Genomic DNA, 25,641 nt, shown 5'->3' on the forward strand with positions numbered 1-25,641 from the left:
CTTTGGCTATTCAGTATCTTTAGTGTTTCCATACAAACTAAAACTTTTTTGTTCTAATTCTGTGAAAGATGCCATTGGTAATTTGATAGGGATTGCTTTGGGTAGTATAGTCATTTTTACAATAATGATTTTTTTTCTATCCAAGAACATGGTATATCTTTCCATCTGTTTGTGTCATTTTTTTTTTAATTTCTTTCATCAGTATCTTATAGTTTTCTAAATCTGTTACTAAGTCCAAGCTCAGTCAGCTCACTGCATGGCAGGTAACTTAACTGAGAGGCGAGATGTTGAGGCAAAAAATACAGCTTTACTCAGAAAGCTGGCTGGCTGGCTGAGAAGATGGCAGACTAATGTCTCAAAACAAACATATCATAGGGGTCTGGATGCCAGATTCTTTCATAAAACAGAGAGGGGGAGGAGTTAAAGGAGTAAAGACCATTATTTTGCAAACATCTTCTGGAATGGCCAACCTCAGGAACGGGATGTGTTACCCCTTCAAGCAAAGGGCCAGCGTTCCTTGAGGCAGGTCATTATGTATAATTATAATAACAAAAGCAATGAGAAATAGAAGTTAAAGTCAATGAAACAGATCCATCATGGAGTCAGAATTGGCTCTTCCCTGCAACAAGTACAGGTGTTTTACCTCCTTAGGTAGGTTTATTCCTAGGTACTTTTACAATAGCTAGGAATAAGTGAAATTGCAATGGTAAATGGGATTGGTTCCTAATTTTTCTTTCTGATCTCTCATTGTCGGTCTATAGGAATGCAAGAGATTTCTGTGCATTAATTTTGTGTCCTGCAATCTCTAGTGGAAGAGGAAATTGTAGCAGGCTGGGATGGACATGCAGTTTCCAGGGAAGTTGGCCCTGGACCTGCACTTGCTCAGAGGACCCTTAGTGGAAGCAGCAACAACAGTCCACACTGGCCTCTGGGGTCCAAGATGATAGTCACAGATCATGCTCACCCCTAGGCAGTGTCCTTCAGCCCATGAGCACACAGAGAAAGAAGCTCCTATGGCAAGTCCATCCCTCTCCTCCTACAGTCCCAAACAATGGTCCCCTGCCTCTCTGATAGGCCCAGGCTTCTTCCAAGACTCCCTCATTTGTGGTACACCACACCTAGCACCTGTGGGCTATCTTCACGCAGCCAACCCCAGTCCTCTCACTGAGTCTGACCTCTGAAACCAAGCTCAGTACCCAGCCTCCACCACCCCACTGGACAAGCACCTCAGGCACAGACCCTCTGTGCAAGTCTCTCTCCACTTTGCCCTCTGTTGCTGTGCTCTTCTTCATGCTCTTCTCTTTTCCAAAGCTCCCTCTCTGTCCCCACCAGCGAGGGGACTTCCCAGTGTATGGAAACCTCTCATCCTTCACAGCTCCCTCCCAGAAGCACAGGTCCCATCCTGATTCCTCTCATTTTACCCCTTCCTTTTTCTTTTGACTGATTCCATTACTCAGAGATTGTCTTGCCCTTTTGGAAGTCTGATAGGACTTCCCTAGTGGCTCAGATGGTAAAGCATCTGCCTACAATGTGGGAGACCTGGGTTCGATCCCTGGATTGGGAAGATCCCCTGGAGAAGGAAATGGCAACCCACTCCAGTACTCTTGCTTGGAAAATCCCATGGACGGAGGAGCGTGGTACCTTACATACAGTCCATGAGGTCGCAAAGAGTCAGACATGACTGAGCAACTTCGCTTTCACTTTCACTTTTGGAAGTCTGAGGTCTTGTGCTGGCATTCAGTAGATGTTTGGTGAGAGTAGTTTCATATGTAAATGTATTTTTGATATATCTGTGGGAAGAAGGTGAGCTCCATATCCTACTACTCCACCATCTTGATCCTCTCCTCCAATGCCATTGTTTTGATTACTGTAGCTTTGTATTCAGTTTTGCAGTCAGGAAGTATGACTGCCTTGACTTTTCAGAGTCCTTTGTAGTCCCATGGTAACTTTATGATCAGGTTTCCCTTTCTGCAATATGGTCATTGGATTCTGATAGAGATTTCATTGATTCTGTACATCACTTTGAGGAGTGCTGCCATTTTAACAAAATTAAATCTTACAATTCATGAACATGAGATGTCTTTACATTTATTTAAGCTTCTATTTTTTCAGCAAGTTTCATTGTTTTTGAAGTGCAAATTTTCTTTGTTAAAATTATTCCTAAGTATTTTATTCTTTTTGATGCTATTATAAATGGAATTGTTTGCTAAATTTTGTTATTGTTCATTGATAATGTACAGATAAACAAATAATATTTCTGTGTTGATATTGTATCCTCTAACTTTACTGAATTTGCTTAGTCCTTTATCAGTTATATTGTGCATTCTTTAAGATTTTACATACAAAAGATCCTGCTATCTGAGACTATATTTAGTTATTTATTCTATTGCCATGTGGATGCCTTTTACTATTTTTCTGGCCTAATTATATAGCTATAACTTCCAGTACAGTGTTCAATAGAAGTGCAAAAGTGAAATCGTTTTCTTTTTTCTCATTAAGGGAAAAGCTTTCAGTATTTCATCATTGATAGTTATGCTAGATGTGGGTTATTCATAAGTGCCCTTTATCCTGTTGAGTAAGATCCTTCTATTTCTAGATTGCTGAATGTTATCATCATGAAATAGGATTCCTGGGTAGCGCTAGTGGTCGAGAATTCACCTGCCAGTGCAGGAGATACAAGGACGTGGGTTTGATCTCTGGGACAGGAGATCCACTGGAGTAAGAAATGGCACCCTAATCAAGCATTGGTGACTGGAAAATCAGATGGCAGAGGAGCCCAGTGGGCTATAGTCCAAGGGGTTACGAATTGTTGGATGCAAAAAGCACATCATCATAAAATGGACTAGATTCTGTGAAGTGTTTTTGTGCTTCAATTGAGATGACCATATTTTTTTTGAACTTTCCTTCATAAGGATTATATTATATTGATTTTTCATGTTAGGTCCCTTTTACATTCATGGAATAAATCTCACTTTGTTATGGTGTTTAATCCTTAAATAGATAAGAGATTCATTCTGCGAGTACGTTATCCAGGACTTTTCCATGCGTGTTGATTAGAGATATTGGTCAGGACTTTTCTTGTATGTCTATGGCTTTTTCTCAGTTCTGTTCAGTTCAGTTCAGTTGCTCAGTCATCTCCAACTCTTTGTGACTCCATGGACTGCAGCACGCCAGGCTTCGCTGTCCATCACCAAGTCCTGGAGCTTGCTCAAACTCATGTCCATTGAATCAGTAATGCCATCCAACCATCTCATCCTCTGCCATTCCCTTTTCCTCCTGCCTTCAATCTTTCCCAGCATCAGGGTCTTTTCCAGTGAGTCAGTTTTTCGCATCAGGTGGCCAAAGTATTGGAGCTTCAGCATCAGTCTTTCCAATGAATATTCAGGACTGATTTCCTTTAGGATTGATTGGTTGGATCTCCTTGCAATCCAAGGGACTCTCGAGAGTCTTCTCCAACACCACAGTTCAAAGGCATCAATACTTCAGCACTCCGCTTTCTTTATAGTCCAACTCTCACATCCATACATGACTACTGGGAAAAAACATAGTTTTGACTAGACAGACATTTGTTGGCAATGTAATGTCTCTGCTTTTTTAATATGCTGTCTAGGTTGGTCATAGCTTTACTTCCAAGGAGCAAGCATCTTTTATATTCATGGCTGCAGTCACTATCTGCAGTGATTTTGAAGACCCCCCAAAATAAAGTCTCTCATTATTTGCCCATCTACTTGCCATGAAGTGATGGGACCAAATGCCATGATCTTAGTTTTCTGAATGTTGAGTTTTAAGCCAGCTTTTTCACTCTCCACTTTCACCTTAATCAAGAGGCTCTTTAGTTTCTCTTTACTTTCTACCATAAGGGTGGTGTCATCTGCATATCTGAGGTTATTGATATTTCTCCCAGCAATCTTGGTTCCAGCTTGTGCTTCATCCAGGTGGCATTTCGCATGATGTACTCTACATAGAAATTAAATAAGCAGGGTGACAATATACAACCTTGACAAGCTCCTTTCCCCAATTTGGAATCAGTCCACTGTTCCATGTCCAGTTCTAACTGTTGCTTCTTCACCTGCATACAGATTTCTTAGGAGGCAGATTAGGTGGTCTGGTATTCCCATCTCTTGAAGAATTTTCCACAGTTTGTTGTGATCCACAAGTCAAAGGCTTTGGCATAGACAATAAAGCAAAAGTAGATGTTTTTCTGGAACTCTCTTGCTTTTTCTGTGATGTTGGCAATTTGATCTCTCTGCCTTTTCTAAATCCAGCTTGAATATCTGGAAGTTCTCCGTTCATGTACTCTTGAAGCCTGGCTTGGAGAACTTTCAGCATTACTTTACTAGCATGTGAGATGAGTGCAGTTGTGAGGTAGTTTGAACATTCTTTGGCATTGCCTTTATTTGGGATTGGGATGAAAGCTGACATTTTCCAGTCCTGTGACCACAGCTGAGTTTTCCAAATTTGCTGGCATATTGAGTGCAGCACCTTCACAGCATCATCTTTTAGGACTTGAAATACCTCAACTGGGATTCTGTTACCCCCACTACCTTTGTTTGTAGTGATGCTTCCTAAGGCCCATTTGACTTCGCATTCCAGGATGTCTGGCTCTAGATGAGTAATCACACCTTTGTGTTTATCCGGGTCATTAAGATTTTTTGTTGTTGTTGTTGGTATAGTTCTGTGTATTTTTTCCACCTTTTTTTTACTGTCTTCTCCTTCTCTTAGGTCGATACCATTTCTGTCTTTTATTGTGCCCATCTTTGCATGAAATGTTCCCTTGGTATCTCTAATTTTCTTGAAGAGATCTCTAGTCTTTTCCATTCTATTGTTTTCCTTTATTTCTTTCTATTGATCACTGAGAAAGGCTTTCTTATCTCTCTTTGCTATTCTTTGGAACTCTGCATTCAGATGGGTTTATCTTTCCTTTTCTCCTTTGTCTTTAGCTTCTCTTCTTTTCAGAGCTACTTGTAAGGCCTCCTCAGACAACCATTTTACCTTTTTGTGTTTCTTTTTCTTGGGGACAGTCTTGATCCACACCTCCTGTACAATGTCACGAACCTCCATCCATAGTTCTTCAGGAACTCTGTCTATCAGTTCGAATCCCTTGAATCTGTTTGTCACTTTCACTGTATAACCTTAGGGGATTTGATTTAGGTCATACTTACATGGTCTAGTGGTTTTCTGTACTTTGTTCAATTAAAGTCTGAACTGGCAATAAAGAGTTCATGATCTGAGCCACAGTCAGCTCCTGGTCTTCTTTTGCTGACTGTATAGAATTTCTCCATCTTCGGCTACAGAGACTATAATCAGTCTGATTTCAGTATTGACCAGCTGGTGATGTCCATGTGTAGCGTCGTTTCTTGTGTTGTTGGAAAAGGATGTTTACTATATATGATCAGAGCATTCTCTCGGCAAAACTCTGTTAGCCTTTGCCCAGCTTCATTTTGTACTCCAAGGCCATCTTGCCTGTTACTCTAGGTATCTCTTGACTTCCTACTTTTGTATTCTAGTCCCTTATGATTAAAAGGACATTTTTTCTTGGCTTTTTGTCAGGCTAGCCTCAAAGAATGTGTGAAGAAAGTTTTTCCTCCTCTTTTGATTTTTGAAAGACATTTGAAAAAGTTTTAAGATAATTCTTCTGTAAAATTTTGGTAAAATTAATCAGTAAAGTGATCTGCTCTTGCACTTTGCTTTATTAGCAGGTTTTGTTAGGATATTTCACATTTTTTTAAATTTGAATTTTCTGTACACTAATGATATGAGCATGTTTTCATGTACTTATTATCTGTTCATACTATGTGAAGCATCTGTCCACAATTTTTGAATTGTTTAGCTGTCTTTATTATTGTGTCATGGGAATTGTTAGTATATTCTGGACATAAACAAGATATTTGTTTATGAGTAATATTTCCTAGTATGTGTCTTGCCTGTTTAGTTTTTTTAAGTTTCTTTTGAATAGTTTTTTTTTTAATATTGATGAACTTGATTTGTATCTTCCTTCATAGTCACTAGTTCATTCTAAGAGTGTAGGGATTCTTTAAGTGTTCTGAGTTTAATTCTCTTGTCAGATATATGCATTACCAATGATTTCTCTGTTTGTGATCTGCCTTTTCACTGTTTGAATGTTGTCTTTGATCAGAAGTTCTTAATTTAATGAAGTCCATTATATCAGTCTTCACATTAATGGTTAGCTATTTCTATGTTATATTTAACAATTATTTGCCCCTTCAGGCTGATGAAGATGTTCTCCTATACTTTATTCCAGAAGATTTACCATTTTTCTTTTCACATTTATGGCTATGATCTATTTCCAATTACTTAATTGGATAAATATATTTATTTGGTGTGGCATCATTTGCTGAAAATAAATCCTTTCTCCCAGTGAATTATAGATGTTCCTTTATTACAAATCAGGTGACTCTTTATATGTGAGAATGTTTCTGGACTCTACTTTTAGATCTATTGAACTGTTTGTTCTTATACCAATATCACATAGCTTTGAGTATGAGACTTTATAGCAGGTTTCATGTCTACTATTGTAAGATTAACAATAGTAATCTTACAAACCTACTCAATTCTATCAAATGTCTGAAAACTTCATACAAACTATAAATCTTTTTAGTTCCATACAAATTTTTAATCAGCTCGTCAATTTTCACTAACATTGGTATTGCATTTTATCTGTACATTTATTATTCTGTGTCTGTGTCCATTTTAGGTAAGTCCATTTTCCAGAATCTCCTTCTATGTCTAATGCCTAAATAGAGTTGGTCTACAGGTACCTGTGTGATGCTTGGAAGACAGAAGTGAAATTGTAGGTATTGTTCCCTGAAGGTCCTAATGCTTAGACGTGGTATCAAATAGAACCTGGCAGATTACATGTAACAGAAAGAACCTGATAGTTTTTAGCTTGTTCTTGCATCTATTTCCATGTCCAGTTCTCTTTCTTAATAATGCTCATTGGCCCATAACAAGACCCTTGGCTGAAGACCTACAGAAATAAGAAGGCAGGCAGAAATTTCCAGTCATCTCTCCATAAACTTCATCTGTTAGATCCTTATGAACCCTAAGCTTATAATTATGAAGGATAAATAACTTAAACCTCTAACAACTTTTCAAAGTGCAAGCAACAAAAAATATTGTGAGGCATTCAGGGGAAGACATTTTTAATGTAGAAAAGATATGAAATAATTTTCTACCTTATTCATTTCCTGGAAAATATCAGAATTGAGACTTGAGGCAGTTCATGAGAAAATACTTGTTTGAGACAATTGTTTAAAGGGGAAACGCACTGCAATTAAATTGTAAACAATTTATTTTGTTTAAAATATAAATTTCTTCCATGTCTGTGCATATTATCAATCTAGATTGCTCAGTCATTTTTACATTAGCACTATTCAGTATGTGTTTACAAAAAGATAAATGCTACAAAAATATAAAGTACTATATAAAACTTAAAATCCCACACATTGTTTGAGATTAAATACATCTGCTAACTGCTAAGTCACTTCAGTCGTGTCCGACTCTGTGCGACCCCATAGATGGCAGCCCACCAGGCTCCTCCATCCCTAGGATTCTCCAGGCAAGAATACTGGAGTGGGTTGCCATTTCCTCCTCCAGTGCATGAAAGTGAAAAGTGAAACTGAAGTCGCTCAGTTGTGTCCAACTCTTCGAAACCTCATGGGCTGCAGCCTACCAGGCTCCTCCGTCCATGGGGTTTCCCAGATAAGAGTACTGGAGTGGGGTGCCATTGCCTTCTCCACATCTATCCTAATTGAAATTAAATAAAAATTCTAGTTCATTTTTTTAACATTTTGAAAACTCTTCAGTTTAAGTGAAAGTATAAACATTTCGATTGTTCAGTTGAGTAACCCTAGGAAATGGTTAAGCAAGGAAATGGAGACATTTTGAAAAGAATAAAACAACTAGAAGCAAAAATCATTAAATAGATTATATGAAGTTCTTAATTCTTTCATCATGAATGTTTACATAGTTATGCCAAAGAACCTCTTGATGAAGGTAAAAGAAAAGAGTGAAAAAGCTGGCTTAAAACTCAACATTCAAAACACAAAGATCATGACAGCCAGTCCCATCACTCTCATGGCAAATAGATGGGGAAATAATGGAAACAGTGACAGACTTTATTTTGGGGGGCTCCAAAATCACTGCAGATGGTGACTGCAGCCATGAAATTAAAAGACGCTTGCTCCTTGGAAGAAAAGCTATGACCAACCTAGACAGCATATTAAAAAGCAGAGACATTACATTGCCGACAAATGTCTATCTAGTCAAAGCTTTTGTTTTTCCAGTAGTCATGTATGGATGTGAGAGGTGGACCATTACGAAGGCTGAGCATTGAAGAATTGATGCTTTTGAACTGTGGTGTTGAGAAGACTCTTGAGAGTCCCTTGGACTACAAGGAGATCCAACAAGTCCATCCTAAAGGAAATCAGTCCTGAATATTCATTGGAAGGACTGATGCTGAAGCTGAAGCTCCAATACTTTGGCCATCTGATGCGAAGAACTGACTCATTGGAAAAGACCCTGATGCTGGGAAAGATTGAAGGCAGGAGGAGAAAGGGACGGCAGAGGATGAGATGGTTGGATGGCATTGCCAATTCAGTGGACATGAGTTTGAGCAAGCTCCAGGAGATGGTGAAGGACAGGGAAGCCTGATGTGCTGCAGTCCACGGGGTCACAAAGAGTCAGACTGACTAAGTGACTGAACAACAACAACAATGCCAAAACACTCAGCCTCATTTTGATAAAAAACCTAAGAAAGCTGCATCTTGCAGACACATTATTTAAAGTTAAATCATAGAAACATCAATTGTACACACTTTAATTTTTTACTACAACCCCTCTCTCATGAAAAAACATCTAACTTACTACTTTAGGAACAGACAGGATAAAGTTCATTTTCCAAAGTTTAGGTCAATTCAAGCTTGGTTAAATTATCATTATTTACTGGTTCTTTGCTACCTGTTCTCAAAGCAGTCCACAATCTTGCTCTAGTCAATCTCTAAGTCTTCTGACCTATTTGACATGTACAGAATCTGCTTCTCATCTGCTCATCTTAACACCTCTAATGTTTAATTCTTACTCTTTAACCTAACGCCACCACAGTTCTTTCATCTCTTGGAAAAAAGTTTTTTGATCATTGAATTAAAGTGGCTATTTTCACCTGGTTGCTCTCCAAGTTTTGTTCATGCTTACCGCCATGCTGCAGCTGCTGCTAAGTCGCTTCAGTTGTGTCCGACTCTGTGCGACCCCATAGATGGCAGCCCACCAGGCCCCCCGTCCCTGGGATTCTCCACGCAAGAACACTGGAGTGGGTTGCCATTTCCTTCTCCAGCTTACTGCCATATCCTGAACCTAACCCTAGATGCTCCATTCTAGATTGCCTGGCATCAGTAAAGTGATGGTTAAGAATACTCAGCATGGGGTTATTATCACTAAACTTTGAGTGTGTAATAGATTTTACAGGTTTTGTGAATTCTCTAGAGTAGCAGTCCTCAACATTTGTGGCACCTGGGGCTGGTTTCATGGTAGACAATTTTTCCGTGGACTGGGGTCGGGGAGATGGTCTTGGTTTGGCCTGCCACTCACCTCCTCCTGTGCATCCTGGCTCCTACTAGGCCACAGACCAGTATCAGCCCACAGCCCTGGGGTTGGGGACCCCTGTTCTAGTGTATACCCAAGAGAAACTCATGCGCATGCAGAACAAAAGACATGGCTGAAACTGATCATAATAGCATACAATGCAAATATCTATAGACAAAAGAAGGGGTAAAAAACAATGACATATTCATATAACTGAGTACAATATATGAGTTATAGTGAATAAACTTCCGCTACATGGACAAATCTCAATGTACTCAAGCTAGTGTGTTGAAGGAATATATATTATTGAACAATTGTATTTATAAAAAATTCAAAAACAGTAAAAACTAAAAATGACAATTTTAACATATATATACGTGATAAAACTATAGAGTATCAAGATAATGGTAAACACAAAATATAGGACATTGGTTACTTTGGTGTTTCCTACCTACATTGTTTTCCTACCTACTTTGGTGCAGGTAGGGAAGAGTATCAGATGAGGAAGAGCAAATGAATGGCGGCAAAGGTAATTTTTAGTTCTTAATTTCTGAAGCTGGATGGTGAATATAATGGTGTCTTTATTAATAAAGTTTCAACTATGCATACTATTTTATAATGAACATTTCTAAGAGTTCTAAAGCCAACAGCTAAAACTCAGTAACCTTATTCATTAAGGAGAGTGGCTGGCAAAATATTCTAGTTCTGGTTTCATGCATTTCTCTTGGTGATGATGAGACAGTTTTATCAATGTTATTTGAGCTATTCCTTAATCCATAAATCTTTCCATTTACTCTATTTTTGGAGCATATTAAAGAAGGATCAGAGAAGGCAATGGCACCCCACTCTAGTACTCTTGCCTGGAAAATCCCATGGACAGAGGAGCCTGGTAGGCTGCAGTCCATGAGGTCGCAAAGAGTTGGACACGACTGAGCAACTTCACTTTCACTTTTCACTTTCATGCATTGGAGAAGGAAATGGCAACCCACTCCAGTGTTCTTGCCTGGAGAATCCCAGGGACGGGGGAGCCTGGTGGGCTGCCGTCTATGGGGTCACACAGAATCGGACACGACTGAAGCGACTTAGCAGCAGTAGCAAAGAAGGATTGGAATCCATAAAATAGTCAGTTACTTTGAACACATATTAAATTTCTCTTCATTTTGTCATGTCCTGGGGATTGAGATACACTGGGTGATGTTGGACAAATGAACATTTATGTTTCAATTTTCTCAAATATATTTTTAATAGTTAAATCCCATTGACTTCCTGATGTGCTGTGCTTAGGTGCTCAGTTGTGACTGACTCTTTGCGACCCCATGGACTGTAGCCCGCCAGACTCCTCTGTCCATGGGGATTCTCCTGGGGAGAATACTGGAGTGGGTTGCCATGCCCTCCTCCAGGGGATCTTCCCAACCCAGGGATCAAACCCAAGTCTCCCACATTGCAGGCAGATTCTTTCCTTTCTGAACCACCAGGGAAGCCCAACTTTCTGATAGTCAAGTCTATTCCTCTATTTTTTCTTAAGATAGAAAACATAGGGACACACATACTAGATAACCATGGTCCAGGAGATGTCAGGAGATGTCATCATCATGGCATCCATAGAAGATGGAAACATACTCACAGACCAAGAGGTCAATCACTCAGGTCCTGTCACCTCTGTCAGAAATCTTCAGTATCCAAAAGGGAAGCATGCCCAGCTCCATAGTGAAAATGAAAGTGATAGTCACTCAGTGGTGTCCGACTCTTTGTGACCCCATGGACTATACAGTCATCTGTTCATGGAATTCTCCATGCCAGAATATTGGAGTGAGTAGCCTTTTCCTTCTGCAGGGGCTCTTTCAACCCATGAGAGACTTTTATTATGGGGCTGGAGGTAGAGAAAATTGTGTTCTTTTTATCTTTCCTTTTTGTTCAATACCCAGTAAATGGGCTTCTCTGGTTGCTCAGACAGTAAAGAATCCACATGCAATGTGGGAGACCTGGGTTCAATCCACGGGTCAGGAAGATCCCCTGGAGAAGGGGATGGCTACCCACACCAGTATTCTTGCCCTGAGAATCCCTGAACAGAGGAGCCTGGCGGGCTGCAGTCACAAAGGGTCATGAGGTCACAAAGGGTCAGACATGACTGAGCGACTAGCACTTTTGTTCAATATGCAATAAATGAGCTTTTTTCCTTCAAGAGCCTAGCAGTTTCTGATGCTTAATTTAGTATTAGGTGAATTAGAGACAACTTAGAGACAAATGGACCAGGTTGCCTATAAATTATTGAAGCAAACTCAGATAATCCATTCTACAAAAACCCTTCTAGGAGTGTCTTAGAATAAGTATTTGTGTTTTCCTGCCCTCTCTCAGAACACGAGGCACCATTCCAGAATCAAATTTTGAAGTCCTGGGTGGATGTCTTGTTTCTTTCTTAAACATTATTAAAACATTTTAGCTTGTTGGAAACAAAGAATATTACTCTTCCTCTACAGCCTTATTCTACCTTAACTCTCTCTGTAGATTTTAATAAGTAATTAATCTCTGGACACTTTTTTTTATGAAAATTAAAGACAGTAGTTGAACTATAATACTCTTATGTTTTCAGTTAAATAGAATCCTCCGCTTGATTTTAAAGGGAAAAGCAGAGACATTACTCTGCCAACAAACTTCCATCTAGTCAAGGCTATGGTTTTTCCAGTAGTCATGTATGGATGTGAGAGTTGGACGGTGAAGAAAGCTGAGCACCGAAGAATTGACGCTTTTGAACTGTTGTGTTGGAGAAGATTCTTGAGAGTCCCTTGGACTGCAAGGAGATCCAACCAGTCCATCCTAAAGGAGATCAGTCCTGAGTGTTTATTGGAAGGACTGATGTTGAAGCTGAAACTTCAATACTTTGGCCACCTCATGCGAAGAGTTGACTCATTGGAAAAGACCCTAATGCTGGGAAGGATTGGGGGCAGGAGGAGAAGGGGACGACAGAGGATGAGATGGCTGGATGGTATCACCGACTCGATGGACATAGGTTTGGGTAGACCCCGGGAGTTGGTGATGGACAGGGAGGCCTGGCGTCCTGCGGTCCATGGGATCGCAAAGAGTCGGACACGACTGAGCTGAACTGAACTGAACTGAATATCAAGTTTAATGTTGCTTTCTTTATTAGCAAATTTGTTTTTTGCTACAGGATATTTCTTCTGTGATAGGGTATTTGAAAAACGTACTGCTGGTTTTCTTTCTAAAACCTTTGGCTAACATTAGCTCAAACTACTTTTATTTTGCCCTTGAGATAGATTCGCTTAAATATTATTTTTCTTACTAACCTCAACTGCCTGACACAGTATATTACTTTTTGAGTCACTGTCCTCCTTTTCATTTTCAATATTTTTTTAGCCCTAACTTTAAGAAAAGGCTTTTGTAAAGCCATATTGAATACTGCTAGCTCTTTATTTTCTTTTCTGTGAAAATTGTAACATATTGTAGTTCAATTATAGGGCTCTTACTCTCTACCATAGAGACTAAGATTTGACTTGATTCCCATCTGTATTCATTTTCTTTTTTTCCTCTTTCAATTCTAGGTTCTCTTTGTTTAAAACTGTGCGTGCCCAGTTTAAAAAAAAAAATCCATTGTGGTTAATTTCTTTTTGTAATTCCAATACAGCTCTGATATTTTTTCCCTTACCTATTGCCTATAACATCATTAGCAATACTGTCAGGCCAAAACATCTTGAGAAAAAGGAAACCAAAATGAATGACTCCACTGTCTTTAAGTGTTTTGAAAACATGTGGATGGTTCCACTTGCTTCCTAAAAACCAAAAACATCAGTGATCATATTTTTTGCACAAGAGTAGATTTTTCTTATGTGAAAAGTGAAAAAAGTGAAAGTGTAGTTGCTCAGTTGTACTGACCCTTTGTGACCCCATGAACTATATAACCCACCAGGCTCCTCTGTCCATGGGATTCTCTAGGAAAGAATACTGGAGTGGGTTGCCATTCCATTGATCTTCCCAACTCAGGGATCGAACCCAGGTCTCCTGCACTGCAGGCAGATTCTTTACCATCTGAGCCTTCAAGAAAGCCAGTTTTGAAGAGTAATACAAATTAAGTGTTAACAACAAAATACATAAGTGCACATTCTCTAAAAATTGTTCATCTCCTAGAAACTTATAGTCTAAGATCAACACATGAAGATAGAAGGCTATTCACACTTCATGTATAAACAAGTTTTTACCACGTGTTAATTTTCTTCTAACTTCAATGCTCATATGTAAAGAGTGTCCATCTCACTGTTGGCTTAAATGGACTTGATCTCCCAATCTCTAGGAGTTAGGAAGTCCCATCTCCTAGAAATCTGAAAAATAAAAATGAAAGTAAAAGAAATGATAATAATGTAATAATAATAATAATAGTGGTTAATGTCATTAAGTCCTTGCTATGTGGTTGAAACTAACACTGTATGTACATTGCATTACTTTATCCTCACAAAAAGTTCTAAAGATATGTCTGAGAAAACTGAGGCTTGGAGGGGTATTTTTGATGATCCTTTAAACAGTGTTGAAGGTGAAATTCTATCCAGAATTTTGTTCCAGAAAACAAACAATAAATCTTCTCACCTGGAAAGAGGGAGGAAAAAGGCTGTATCTTGAAAGGCAATGGCAGAAAATATATATAAAATTAAAAGAATAATAAAATATGAATCTATATAATCAAAATAAATCTATACAGGCAAAATATTGAAAAGTTGATTATTTTTTCATTTTTCACAACTCTTAGAAATGATACTTTAGGTATCATCAATTAGTGTGGTTATTAAAGACATAAACTAATAGTACACGAGAGTGTTGATTAAATGGAACTCTTCAGTATAATTGGTCAACAAGCATATACAAGCTTTTCCAACAACACAGGGAATTTTCTTGGTACCTTTTTCATTTATTCTTTCTATGGTCTACAGAAAACAGCCATGTTCACACTTAATGAATTTCTAGTTTCTAAAGTCTCTAATTCCCACTCTTGCCATAAGACACACTTTTCTCCTCAGTGCCCCAATCCAATTTAATTTCTATTCTGATCCCATAGCCTAAAATAGATGGCAAAGGGAACATTAAAGTAGTAAATAGATGAGTCCATTGAAAAAGGAATAAAGAAAATGATGACAAGATCTCAGAGCAAAAATGTGAAGCAGAAAAATGATCAGGGATGTTTTTTAAGCAAAGAGTGATGAAGGAAAACACTGAACAAAATAAACGCAGTTTTAAAATAGCAAATATACATATGTATATATTTAAATACTGTATGACCAAGGAATGAGTTCAATCTTAGTAGCATAAGACATAGGCATTCTCGATTTTAAAAGTACCTGAGAAACAATAGACACAAAAGACAATTGACCTGATCTTTCTTTTAATGGAGGTGAGTCTGCTATAAAGTCAAAGATGATATATACCCTGTGCAGCAGAATAGCATGGCACGTGAACCCAGGTGGAGGTCTTTAGCTCCTTCCCAGAGTCTGGGAAAACATAAGAATAAGGGAAAGGATAAAAATCTTAGTTCTGTAAAAATTACAGTATATTAATATCCAGTATGGAAGTGGAGTCTTACTAATATTCATGATCAGAAACGCTATTTATTCTAAAGTGAATCATAGTGTACCTGTAAAATCCATTTTTTATGTTAGCCAGCTAACCAGGAAGGTTAGTTCCTTCCTTCTGCAAGGAACTTTGGGATGCAAACATCTAACACCATTCATGTTGTCTAGGATTCTGACTACTGAGAGAGAGTTGATTATTGGAGAGGATGTGAAGTAGACAGGAAGAGAAATTGGCTAAGATATTAATGATAGAATCAGGGTCTGTAACAGATAACTAATATGGAATCATGTTCTACTTACTAATTTCTTCTAAAATAAATTTACTTGTTTCCACATGCAGCTATTGGACACAACTTTTAAAAACATGCAACTTTTAATTATTGGAATCTAGAGAGTGTGCCAAGAGTATTTTTTAAAATAGAGATCTTTATTGGGTGGGTAATATGATCCTTTTGTATGAGGACATTTATTGGAAAGCAGTGTTAGACTGGTCATTGATTCTTCTTTTTCTCCTGTCTTCCACCATCATCCTCCTCATTCTTTTTCTGCTTCATCAAATATGAGTTGATTTTAAACTAACATCTATTATCTTTCTCTAGCTATGAAATTACTCTCAAGATTTGAGGAATTTTTTAAAAAATATGAGATAAATATTTACGTATAGTTACAATTTGGGGGAATACACAAGTATTTGTTATTAAAACGATTAATTTGTATAAAGTTGTCTCCTTTTCCCCTAAACTTAGAATAAGGATCCTAAACATTACATAAATTGCAGAGATTTAATTAAAAACTTGAAGAAATGTGTTACTGTTAATTGAATCCTTGATACAGTTACTTTTGCAAACTAGTGTTAATGAAACTCCAGTTCAAAGTGGATGGGTTTGGGGAATTGAGATAGCTATTTATTTCCTTAACTGAGATGCCATGATAATCTTCTCAGTAAAATAAAGAACCCAATTAGGAGAGTTCTCAACTGTAGCCATTGACAAAGTTTACACAAACTGCAAGCATTTCTAAGCAAAACAAATCAGAGGTTCATAGGCCGGTAAACAAGGTCAGTGGGTGAGAGAGGGAGATACATCTTTGCGTTTCAGAAGCCTTGCACCTGTGGAGCAGAGAATGGACTCGGTCCTACCGGAGCCAGGTTCCGCTCCGCCTCTTGCCTTGCTTGCTGTCCCTGCCCCCTATCGCTGAATCTCCCAGCTTGGCTTCTCCGTATTACCAAGCTATAAATTGCCCTAGAGCTTAGAGGCAATCAGGTCAGGACTGCTCTCACAGGGGAAAAGCTTCTTACTTCCGAGCAGAACTGTTCAGGGGAGAGAGAGAAAGGAGGGAGAGCACCCTCGCTTCAGTTGTCACGGCGCTGGCAAGGGGTGGAGAGATGGGGGAGGGAGCTGGCAGAAACTGCATCCCCAACATTGTCGCACTTGACCTAAGTCTACAAACTTACTGGTCGCCGCAGTGGAAACTCCCAGTGCGCTCTCCTCTGCCTGGCAGCCCCTGCTGCAGGGTGGAGTCGCTTCTCGGCCCCACCTAGGGGAAGGAGCTTCCCAGGCCGGCATCCCGGCATCTCCCAAGCAACGCACCCTTGATTCAAGAAAAGTCTCCAGGCGTCTAGAAGGGCTCCGATTAGTCTTACCCTGCTTCCACCCCTGAACCCACACGATGATATTAACAGCCTCCAGTGGCCCAGAGGGCCACCTTCCTAGGGCTCAGGGTGAGGGCTCTCCGGCGGACTCCTTTCTTATCTCCGCCCTGCTTTGCTTTCACAACTCCTCCGGGTCAAATAGCCAAAGACAAACTTCTGTCTCTCCTTCCCGGCTCCCACATTTTAAGAAACCCAAAGCCTGCAAACCCACACATAACGGAACTCCTAGGGCGCTGTTGCAGTCTGGGCATGCTCAGTATCAGGGCAGGGTTTGATTGAAAGTAAAAAAAAAAAAAAAAAGAAAGAAAAGAGAGAGAGAGAGAAAAAAAAAAGCTTTTTATTATGCTGTCTCCCTCTCCTGTGCTTACGGCTTGCTGAACAGTTTGCGGGGCATTCCTGTGACTACCCAGAGGGTTTATCGGATGTCCTTGATTACGTCTCCTTGGGCTCTGACCCCCTCATAGTTGACCCCCCTCCCCCAAAGCTCCTCAACCCCCTCCTCAAGTCCCTGTCCGCTGTGGGGATGGAGAGACACTAGCAGAACTGGGATGGGCGCTGTTGGCTGCGCGGATCCACCTATTATTCGTGAGCCCGGATTGGCTCCCTGGCTTAGCGTACCGGCGGTGGAACCAATCAGGCGGCCGGGGCTGGGAGATGACGGGCGGCCGCCTCCTCACTGGAGGGATTCCTGGAGAAGCTGCAGTGTGGGGATGCTCTAGACCGAGTACTGCCCCCACTGTCTTTCCACCTCCTCGTTCTGCAGCAGCGGCGGCGGCACTTGGCAGCGGCAACTTGAGACTGCACCGGGGCAAGCTCCCAGGGTGGTGCTCACCGGAGAGCGGGGCTTAGTGCCCCGGAGGGGTGTGTGCAGGGTGGGGGCGGCCAGCTGGGACCAGCTGGTGGCCCTGGAAAACCTCCCACACACCCACACCCACATCCCCCTTTTGTGTTGCAGGCTGCCCCTCCAAGAGCAGAGGCAGCGAAAGGAGTCGTGTGCACCGGTCAGCCCGGGGAAGCAGTAGGGACCCGCGAGCAGGCACCACCTCCTGTTCCCCGCTCCAGGTAAGGCAGCGGGAGTGGCGGCACGGCCACCTCGGCGGTGCCTGTTTGCTTGAATCCGTCCAGAAGGTTTTCTTCTCGGCACACTTGGGGTTTGGTGGGGGGAGACTGAGACCTGGGAAGGGAGCCCCGGGTGGCCTATTGTGAGCAGTGTAATGAGACCACATGTGCATCTCCCGCAGAAGCACTCAGCACAGCGCCTGCGATTCAGAGCCTGGAGTTGATGTTGGGCATCCCCCATCTTCTTCTTTTCTTCTCTCCTCCCCTCTCCTCTGCCCCCCACCCTCAATTTCTATCCCTCACCACCATCACCACCACCCTCCAACTCCTTTCTCACTCTCTCTTCTTCTCCCTCCTCCCATCCGAGGCACGCACAGGGCTTCTTTCTCCTCCTGGAGAGGATTGCCTTTTCGCAGAGGAAAGAGGAAGGTAGTGATGAAAGGAGAAACATTTTTTTTTTACCTGCCCAGGGCAGGGGAGAAGGAGCAAGATAGAATACAGCCTCTGCAAAAATTAGAGTAGGGAAAGCAATTAAACTGAATAAAGGAAGCAGACAAGCTGTGCAGCTCAGGCTGTGGGAGAGGGGAAGCGTCAAGTTTGACTTGATCTCCTCCTTGCAAGAGGCTGTGTCTCTCACTTGATTCCCTCAAATGGAACAAAAGTAAATCACCGTTTCAACCCACTTTCAACTGCTTAATTGCTGTTGCTTTTAAGTGCCCACCGTTTGACTCTTCCCGTTTCCATCTGTTCTGTGGGGCTCTTTGGTATTGTCCATCAGTGCTAATGTCTGAACTTGGAGAAGCTTTTCCAACAGAGGAAAAAAAAATTAAAAACAGATTAATTTCCTGAGATTTTTTGGTATGGCCTTTATGTTGAGGAGCAAAATATGTATATATATATATATATATATATATATATATACATATACATATATATATATATACGTATACATATATATGTATAAAGTTTCAAAACATTTTTAAGTGACACTAGTCCTATCAGGAGGCTTGGGTTTCTACTTTGAGAAAGCTAATCTAGTTAGCTTTGTGTATGTGTTGATTTTGACTTTCTTAAAGATTAACCCTTTAAAATAAAGCAAACATTTAACTTTGGTGTTAAAGCTGCATTTGTGTATGAATTCTGATTTCATTCTATCTTTCTGCTGTTTGCATTTTGTTTCCCGGATATTGAATTTGTGCTTTGCCTTATTTTCTTTCAATAAGTGTATTTAATAGATGTAAACTTGATGCTTATACAATTTTAGTACTCCATTTAGAAGGTACGTGGAAGCTCAGTTGGCCAAGAATCCTCTTCTACTGGAACAAAGTTTAGAAAGTAATGGTAGGAAGATAGCCTCAAATTTCAAAAATCTTAATGGGAAAAATGTTTTTGTTCTCATCTCTTATTATAATACAGAGAAAGATGTCAAAACAACTCTGTGCCCTGGCTGCCTGCATGATAGGTTAAGTGAACGGGACTTGTTGGACAGAACCTTGATGGTAGCCTCAGAAATTTCTAATTCCGTCATCAGTGGTATAAGCTTTCCTTTCTTGTTATTCATCAGAGACAGATAAGTGATGGCTGTCAGATGGGAGGAGGTAGAAAGAAGTGCTTAGATGAATGCAATGGAAAACATTCCAAGTGGATCCTACATGAGTGCAGAGAAATTAGCAGATGTTGGTGTCCAGATAAATCTTTCCCTTTGATTTATCAGAGGAAATGCCAAGTCTTACCTTTTTTTTTATGTGTCCACTTGGGATAAGAAAAGGGAGCCTTCTTTCTCAACTCTGCTTGAACTTCCACACTAATCTATGTATCCCAGAAAGTATTATTTTCACTACATATCTTTAGTGGACAAGTTCATACACTGATCTAGAGAAGAGCTGCATTTATTTACTGTCAATGTAATAGGTGTTATTTTCTAAACTATTTTCTATTTGAGACACTTATCTTTCCTATTTCAGTAGAATTAACCTCAAGTCACAGAAGCAAGATCTTCTTTCTGAGGCTTTGACATTTAAATGTCTGTTTTTGTTTTTTTTTTTTCGTTTTTAATGTAGTACCTCTGCTGAAAGCTAACTCTAATTTTTAGAGGTGCCACCTTTCGGTTACAAGGACAAAAGGACAATCGTTTAATTGCCTCACATGTGTACATCTGAATTAACAAGTTTAGACATGAAGAGAGAAAGGAAACCAACTGCTTTCCATGTGAGCAAATTAAGATTTTACTTGGTTATTTCTCACTGTATCTTAGGAAAGTTGCAAGTTTGGACTTGGTTTGTGACATTTATTTTTGAAACTCTTAACAAATGTTAATTATAGCAGTGACATGTAAAAGACATGCACGTGAGTATTGAGTTTTTCACATGCTTACAAAAAAAATTACGCCTTTATATACCGGAAGTCAGAACTAATTCCAATATATAGTGAGTGGATTGAAGTAAGACTTTAAATGATATATTGTAGGAAATTATTGCCCTGTCATCCCATAAAATGTTCTAGTATAACAGTTTCATACAACCTTCATCTTTTCTCCTTTTAAAAGAACATCTTAGTAAATCTTATTAATGTTTCAGAGCAAATATGGTAGTTAGGCTTTAATGTATTTTTATCAGAACTAAAGGTTGCTACTCTACAGGGGAAATCCTAAAATACTAATTTTATAAAATACCACACAATAGAGAATTGTTGCAGAGTAGTTTTGAACTTCATTTCGTAATGGAGAATATTAGTTATTCTGTCTGGTCAAATTGTCAGATAGTTCTAGTCCAGAAATATGAAAATGGTTATGGTATTTACAATATTTGCATATTAGACTTGATGCTAACTGAACATAAAGCTAAAATATAGTAACTTCTCTTAATTGTATTTCCAAAATGAACTAGATGATTAATAAATAAAATGCAAAATATGTTAGATCTGAAAGCTAATTTGAACTTGCCTACTGACACCATAGATAAAACATCAATTCATCTCCTTTAAGTTCAATATACTAAATCAATTTATACTGAATTCTCAAATTAGGTTTTTACAGCCATCTAATCTTAAAAATCTCACACTTAACATAGACAATTATGGGAGCCTGAAATACTTTGAGCTCTTAAGGGTTCTGGTTTATGTAATAGCTAGGAAGAGATACCATTAATTCCAAATTGGAACATAATATATTTTTTTCCTAATGGTAGTGATTAAATGATTTGGGGAAGCGAAAGCAAAAGTAAGCAGTGTGATTACATAACAGAGCAAATTTGATCTAATATTAAAGAAAACCAAGACCAAAGTTAGATTTTCTGGCATAGAATAATGTAGGTGTGGGTTTTACAAGTGTTTTGCTAAAAACTAATGCTTACTAAAATTAAATACCTAAAACACTTGTGGTTCTGAAATTTTTTAAATGATTTGCTTGTCATAAAAACATCTGTATCAAAAGTTTAATGTGTGAGATGCTTTCTAGTTGAAATTGTTTGGCATTGAAATTGTTCAAAGCTATTTAAATAGGAATAAAATATATGGCAGTCCAAATAAATAATTTCAACTAATATTTAAGAATATATATATGTACACATGTGTGTATATATATATGTATGTGTATGTGTGTGTATATATATATGTATATATTATGTAATATTTTCTGAAAGGATTCAAGACTAATGGGCAGTAGCATATAATCTGCTGAAACTAGGGAGTACTTCTGTAAAAAGTACCATTTAATGAAAGATGACAGTGTCTTGGGGATGCTTTTAATATTTATTTGGTTGAAAAGACTAGAAATACCCAGAGGCAAAATTAATGGGGGTACAGATCTTTCCCTTTATACAGCTCTTCTGTGGCTTAGGGAAGAAGTGATTTTTATATGAATCATGGATTTGAAAAAAAAATAAAACCTCTCAGTACAAGATACACTTTTATATGCAGGTAACAAATAAACTGAAATCATATTTTCATATGCTTTAGACATAATAGGGCATTAAAGTTTCTATCTTTCTAAGATTTTGTTTCTTTCAACATTTGCATAAAGGTAAATTTGTTCTTAATCTTTTATATAATCAACATGATTATCATTGCTTTTTCAGGTAAGGGGGTTTAGATTGGTATCTTTAGTAATTTCTTTAAGAATGAGCATTATTTTTTCATAATGTTTTTATAAACCGATTCAAACCTTTCCATTAAGTGTGGCCATTTTTTAAAAGCTGGATTTAATCTTTCCAGTCTGAAGGAAATAGTGTTTTTCTTTTATCTCCTCTGTCATTTTAGGAGTGTTCTTTCTTGAAGAACCATTTTTATATTGACTATAAGATGAACTGTGATAGCTGGGCATGTATGGGCATCATTCTACTCAGATGTGTTAGTGCAAGAAAATAAATGTAGATTAAATAATATTGCAAATATAGTCATGTTATCTACTGGAAGTAAGAGAGGACACAGTATTTTCTTGTTGTATATGAATAAAACTTTAACCTTTAACCTTTCCTAGATTATTTAAAAAAGGAAAACTTCTAAAGTGTGCAATGAGAAACATTGCTATGTTGTAGGAAGAGTAAGCACTGGGGATGTTATTTCTATAGTTTTAAATATAATTGCAGAAGTCCTATATCAAGGAAATCTCCTTTTAAAATATTTGCTTTCCAGATTTAAAAACTTTATTTAAGAGAGTTCTAAAACAAATTGGAACCTATGTCAGAATAACAATAGCACATTTATACTGTGTTAGAAAGAAATTTTGTGACATGTCTTTGGAAAATCCAAAGCTGTTTAAAAAAATTTCTGTAATTTCTATAATTTTTTCTACATAGTTAAACCACAACTTCTAATTGTTTAGAACTAATTCTGATTCTTTACAAATACATTCAATTCTTGGAAGGAATGTGGCACACTGGTTTCCATAACTTACCAGTAATGTAACTGAGAGGAGGTCAGAGTTCATCATTTTGGGTTATGCAGTTGTGTAGATAAAAATAAATCAATCATTCCTGTATTGGTCTCACTAGTAGTATGTTGAGCATATTAGTTATCCACATACAGAGTCATTTTGTTGAAGAGGAGCCCTGGAAGACTGTAAAGCTTATAAAGGTGATAAATGCCTTCTATATTTTAACTGTTTGTACAAAATGGGAGCTGGAAAATTCCCATGTAGAATGAGAATGGCCTTTCTCAGCTAGTATAAGAATCTAGTGAAATAATTTGGTTTCTGAGATAGTTTGGTTAATGTGCGATTTCCTAGCAGCCCTGTCATACAACATATCATTACACATGCTAGACAACAGTCCTGCTGCAGCAGGCCGAGACTGTGCCTCATATATTCAACTCAGTGACTGAGTCAAGAATGAATGCTGGTCAAAATATCCAATTAATTCAATCCAGGTATGATACTGAAACTTGGTCTTGCCTCATCCCACTAAACCTGTAGTTTCTCTATTTGTTCAGTGTAGCTTTGCTTATAATTCTAAAGTGCTTAGAGTTCATATAGCGCAGTATTATTTTTGCCAAGGGGTATTATACAAGTAAAGAGGGTTATATGTTTTTTCCTGCGATAGATGTTTTCTTTTTCTTTCTAAATCATTCACCTAGCTAATCAAGGATAAAATGCACATAGGTATTTAAGCACTAGTAGAATCAGAGACGGAGAAGGCAATGGCACCCCACTCCAGTACTCTTGCCTGGAAAATCCCGTGGACGCAGGAGTCTGGTGGGCTGCAGTCCATGGGGTCGCAAAGAGTCAGACACGACTGAGCAACTTCACTTTCACTTTTCACTTTCATGTATTGGAGAAGGAAATGGCAACCCACTCCAGTGTTCTTGCCTGGAGAATCCCAGGGACAGCGGAGCTTGGTGGGCTGCTGTCTATGGAGTCGCACAGAGTCAGACACGACTGAAGCGACTTAGCAGCAGCAGCAGCAGCAGAATCAGAGAATTATTTAAATACAAAGCCTTCTGATACTCCAGTTGCTTAAATGAGATACAATATCTCTTGTTAGCCTCCCACACCCTCCCAGACTACAACCAGTTTTTATGCTATACGCAAAGAAAGAAGAAAGCAGACAGACACCTCTGGGGACAGTTCCCTGGGTGTGGCCTCCAGGGGACCGCCTTCTGTTTTTATCTGAGGCTCATTTCGCTTCAGGGCCAGTCTCCTTGCATGCCAGCCCAAGCCTCACTCTAGCTGGAGGCAGATAATTGGATTTAGTAATTGCTACTTTCAGATTTATTGGCATATTTTCATCAACGTGAAGGCAAAAACACATGGAAATACTCACACAAAACATGCTCAGCTATAACAAACTTCATGTCAACACTTTCAAAATGTGATGTATATAAGCTTTACATAATTGACAAAATAGCTTTTCTTTCATGGAATTTCTTTTGATTACTCACAAGTGACCCAAGCAAAAGGTGAAACTGTTAAAACCATGAATCAGTCTAACTTTTTAACTTATTAACACCAGTGGATATAGCTGAAGTCATTATTTAAAATATTTTCACATCCTCAGATTGGCTTTAATACTTCCAGAATCCACCTGTGTCTTGTTACAGAGACTCTTAAGCATTCATGTACCTCATCCTGGTCATCACAGATACCTGAGAACTGGTTCGTACTCCCGTAGAATCTCTGAATATTACTGTGAAACATGGCATAGGGTTGCTTTTAGGATAGATTATTGTTAGTCTTTTTTTCAGACATAATTTTATGTAAAAGTAACTGTAAGTATAAACAGCAGTATAGCAGCAGGCTGCACTCATGAAAATGTCAATTTGGAACTGTTTGCTCTTTCCTTGAGAAGGAGAAAGAGTCAGTTAAGTATTTTTTTTCCAGATGATGTTCTGCACACACACCCCCACCCTGGTATTCTGTGTATTATAAACAGTAGGTTGGTCCTTTTTCTCCACCCTTGAAATATGGAAGCTTCTTAGTTTTGAGGGAAAAGTCATTAACAAAAATTTTTTAGACCAATGACTTGATGGCCTTTGAAACAAGGATAAATGATACAACACAGGTTACCAAGGCCTAGCTAAGCTCCTCTAACAAGCAGGCTCTGAGTTAGCATGACTATTAAGAGGAAAAGTCGTCATGATTTCTCAGGAGAAAGACAAGGTAGCAAAGCATGGAATCTGTTTCTGGCTTGGAGTGTCTGCCAGATCCTGGTTTACAGGGCTGGCTTTCTGCCTAATCCGTAGCATTTTTATCAGATTTGAGGAATGAATAAAATGAACTGTTGGGCATTAGAGCATGTTTCTAGAGCACTAGCATCTCTTTATAAATAGAATAACATCACTATTTTATTTTAACCAATGTCCAGAATCCAAGGCCACAAGTTTTATTTTTAAATATCTATAAACCAGACCATTATATGCCTAAAAGTGCTTGAATTTTTTGTCTTTGTTTAGAATTTCCTGTACATGAAAGCTTAGTTAACAATGTGACTTTGCAAGTAATGTACCTATTTTTGTATTTTTATTCAATTATAATATTAAATATAAAATGCCAAACAATCATCTTGAGATATAGTTGAGTTTAATAATTCTAGAAAAGTGACAAAAAGCCGACCTATTCCTAAATTGTCTAAAATTGCCTGCTTTAAAATAGTGTGTGTGGGGGGGTGATGTACTTAAAATGCAAGGTTCCTGTTTGGTTTTGGATTTTTTTTTCCTGGAGAATCATAGATACTTTCTGAACCATTCCTAGATAACACAGAATGAATATTAATGATAGGAGAGAGTCAACTCCTTCAGGGAAGAGTAGCATAGATGACTTCTGTTATGCCT

The 25,641-nt window shown here is 38.7% G+C and overlaps 1 protein-coding gene and 1 long non-coding RNA gene across 5 annotated transcripts in view; one reads left to right on the forward strand and one right to left on the reverse strand.

Moving 5' to 3' along the window:
• The window catches only part of LOC145546411 (uncharacterized), a 33,553-nt gene extending 21,885 nt beyond the window's left edge, over nucleotides 1–11,668 (reverse strand). Inside the window, exon 1 of one of the 2 annotated variants that reach the window (XR_014082889.1) lies at nucleotides 11,225–11,668. This is a non-coding gene — a long non-coding RNA (uncharacterized LOC145546411). The remainder of the gene's footprint in view (nucleotides 1–11,224) is intronic. The other variant, XR_014082890.1, reaches the window with a different exon arrangement.
• A 5,854-nt stretch (nucleotides 11,669–17,522) lies between these two features.
• Nucleotides 17,523–25,641, forward strand: part of SYT1 (synaptotagmin 1) — a 607,838-nt gene continuing 599,719 nt past the window's right edge. Inside the window, exons 1-2 of one of the 3 annotated variants that reach the window (XM_081593170.1) lie at nucleotides 17,523–17,682; nucleotides 17,777–17,883. The gene's annotated coding sequence lies outside the window, so the exon portion shown is untranslated. Of the gene's footprint in view, nucleotides 17,884–25,641 lie in introns of all 3 variants that reach the window. The other 2 variants (XM_081593172.1, XM_081593169.1) reach the window with 2 other exon arrangements.

This window comes from Giraffa tippelskirchi, chromosome 4 (genome assembly GCF_054371585.1).
Source record: "Giraffa tippelskirchi isolate mGirTip1 chromosome 4, T2T-mGirTip1v1.2.pri, whole genome shotgun sequence".
In the NCBI taxonomy this organism is placed as follows: domain Eukaryota; kingdom Metazoa; phylum Chordata; class Mammalia; order Artiodactyla; family Giraffidae; genus Giraffa; species Giraffa tippelskirchi.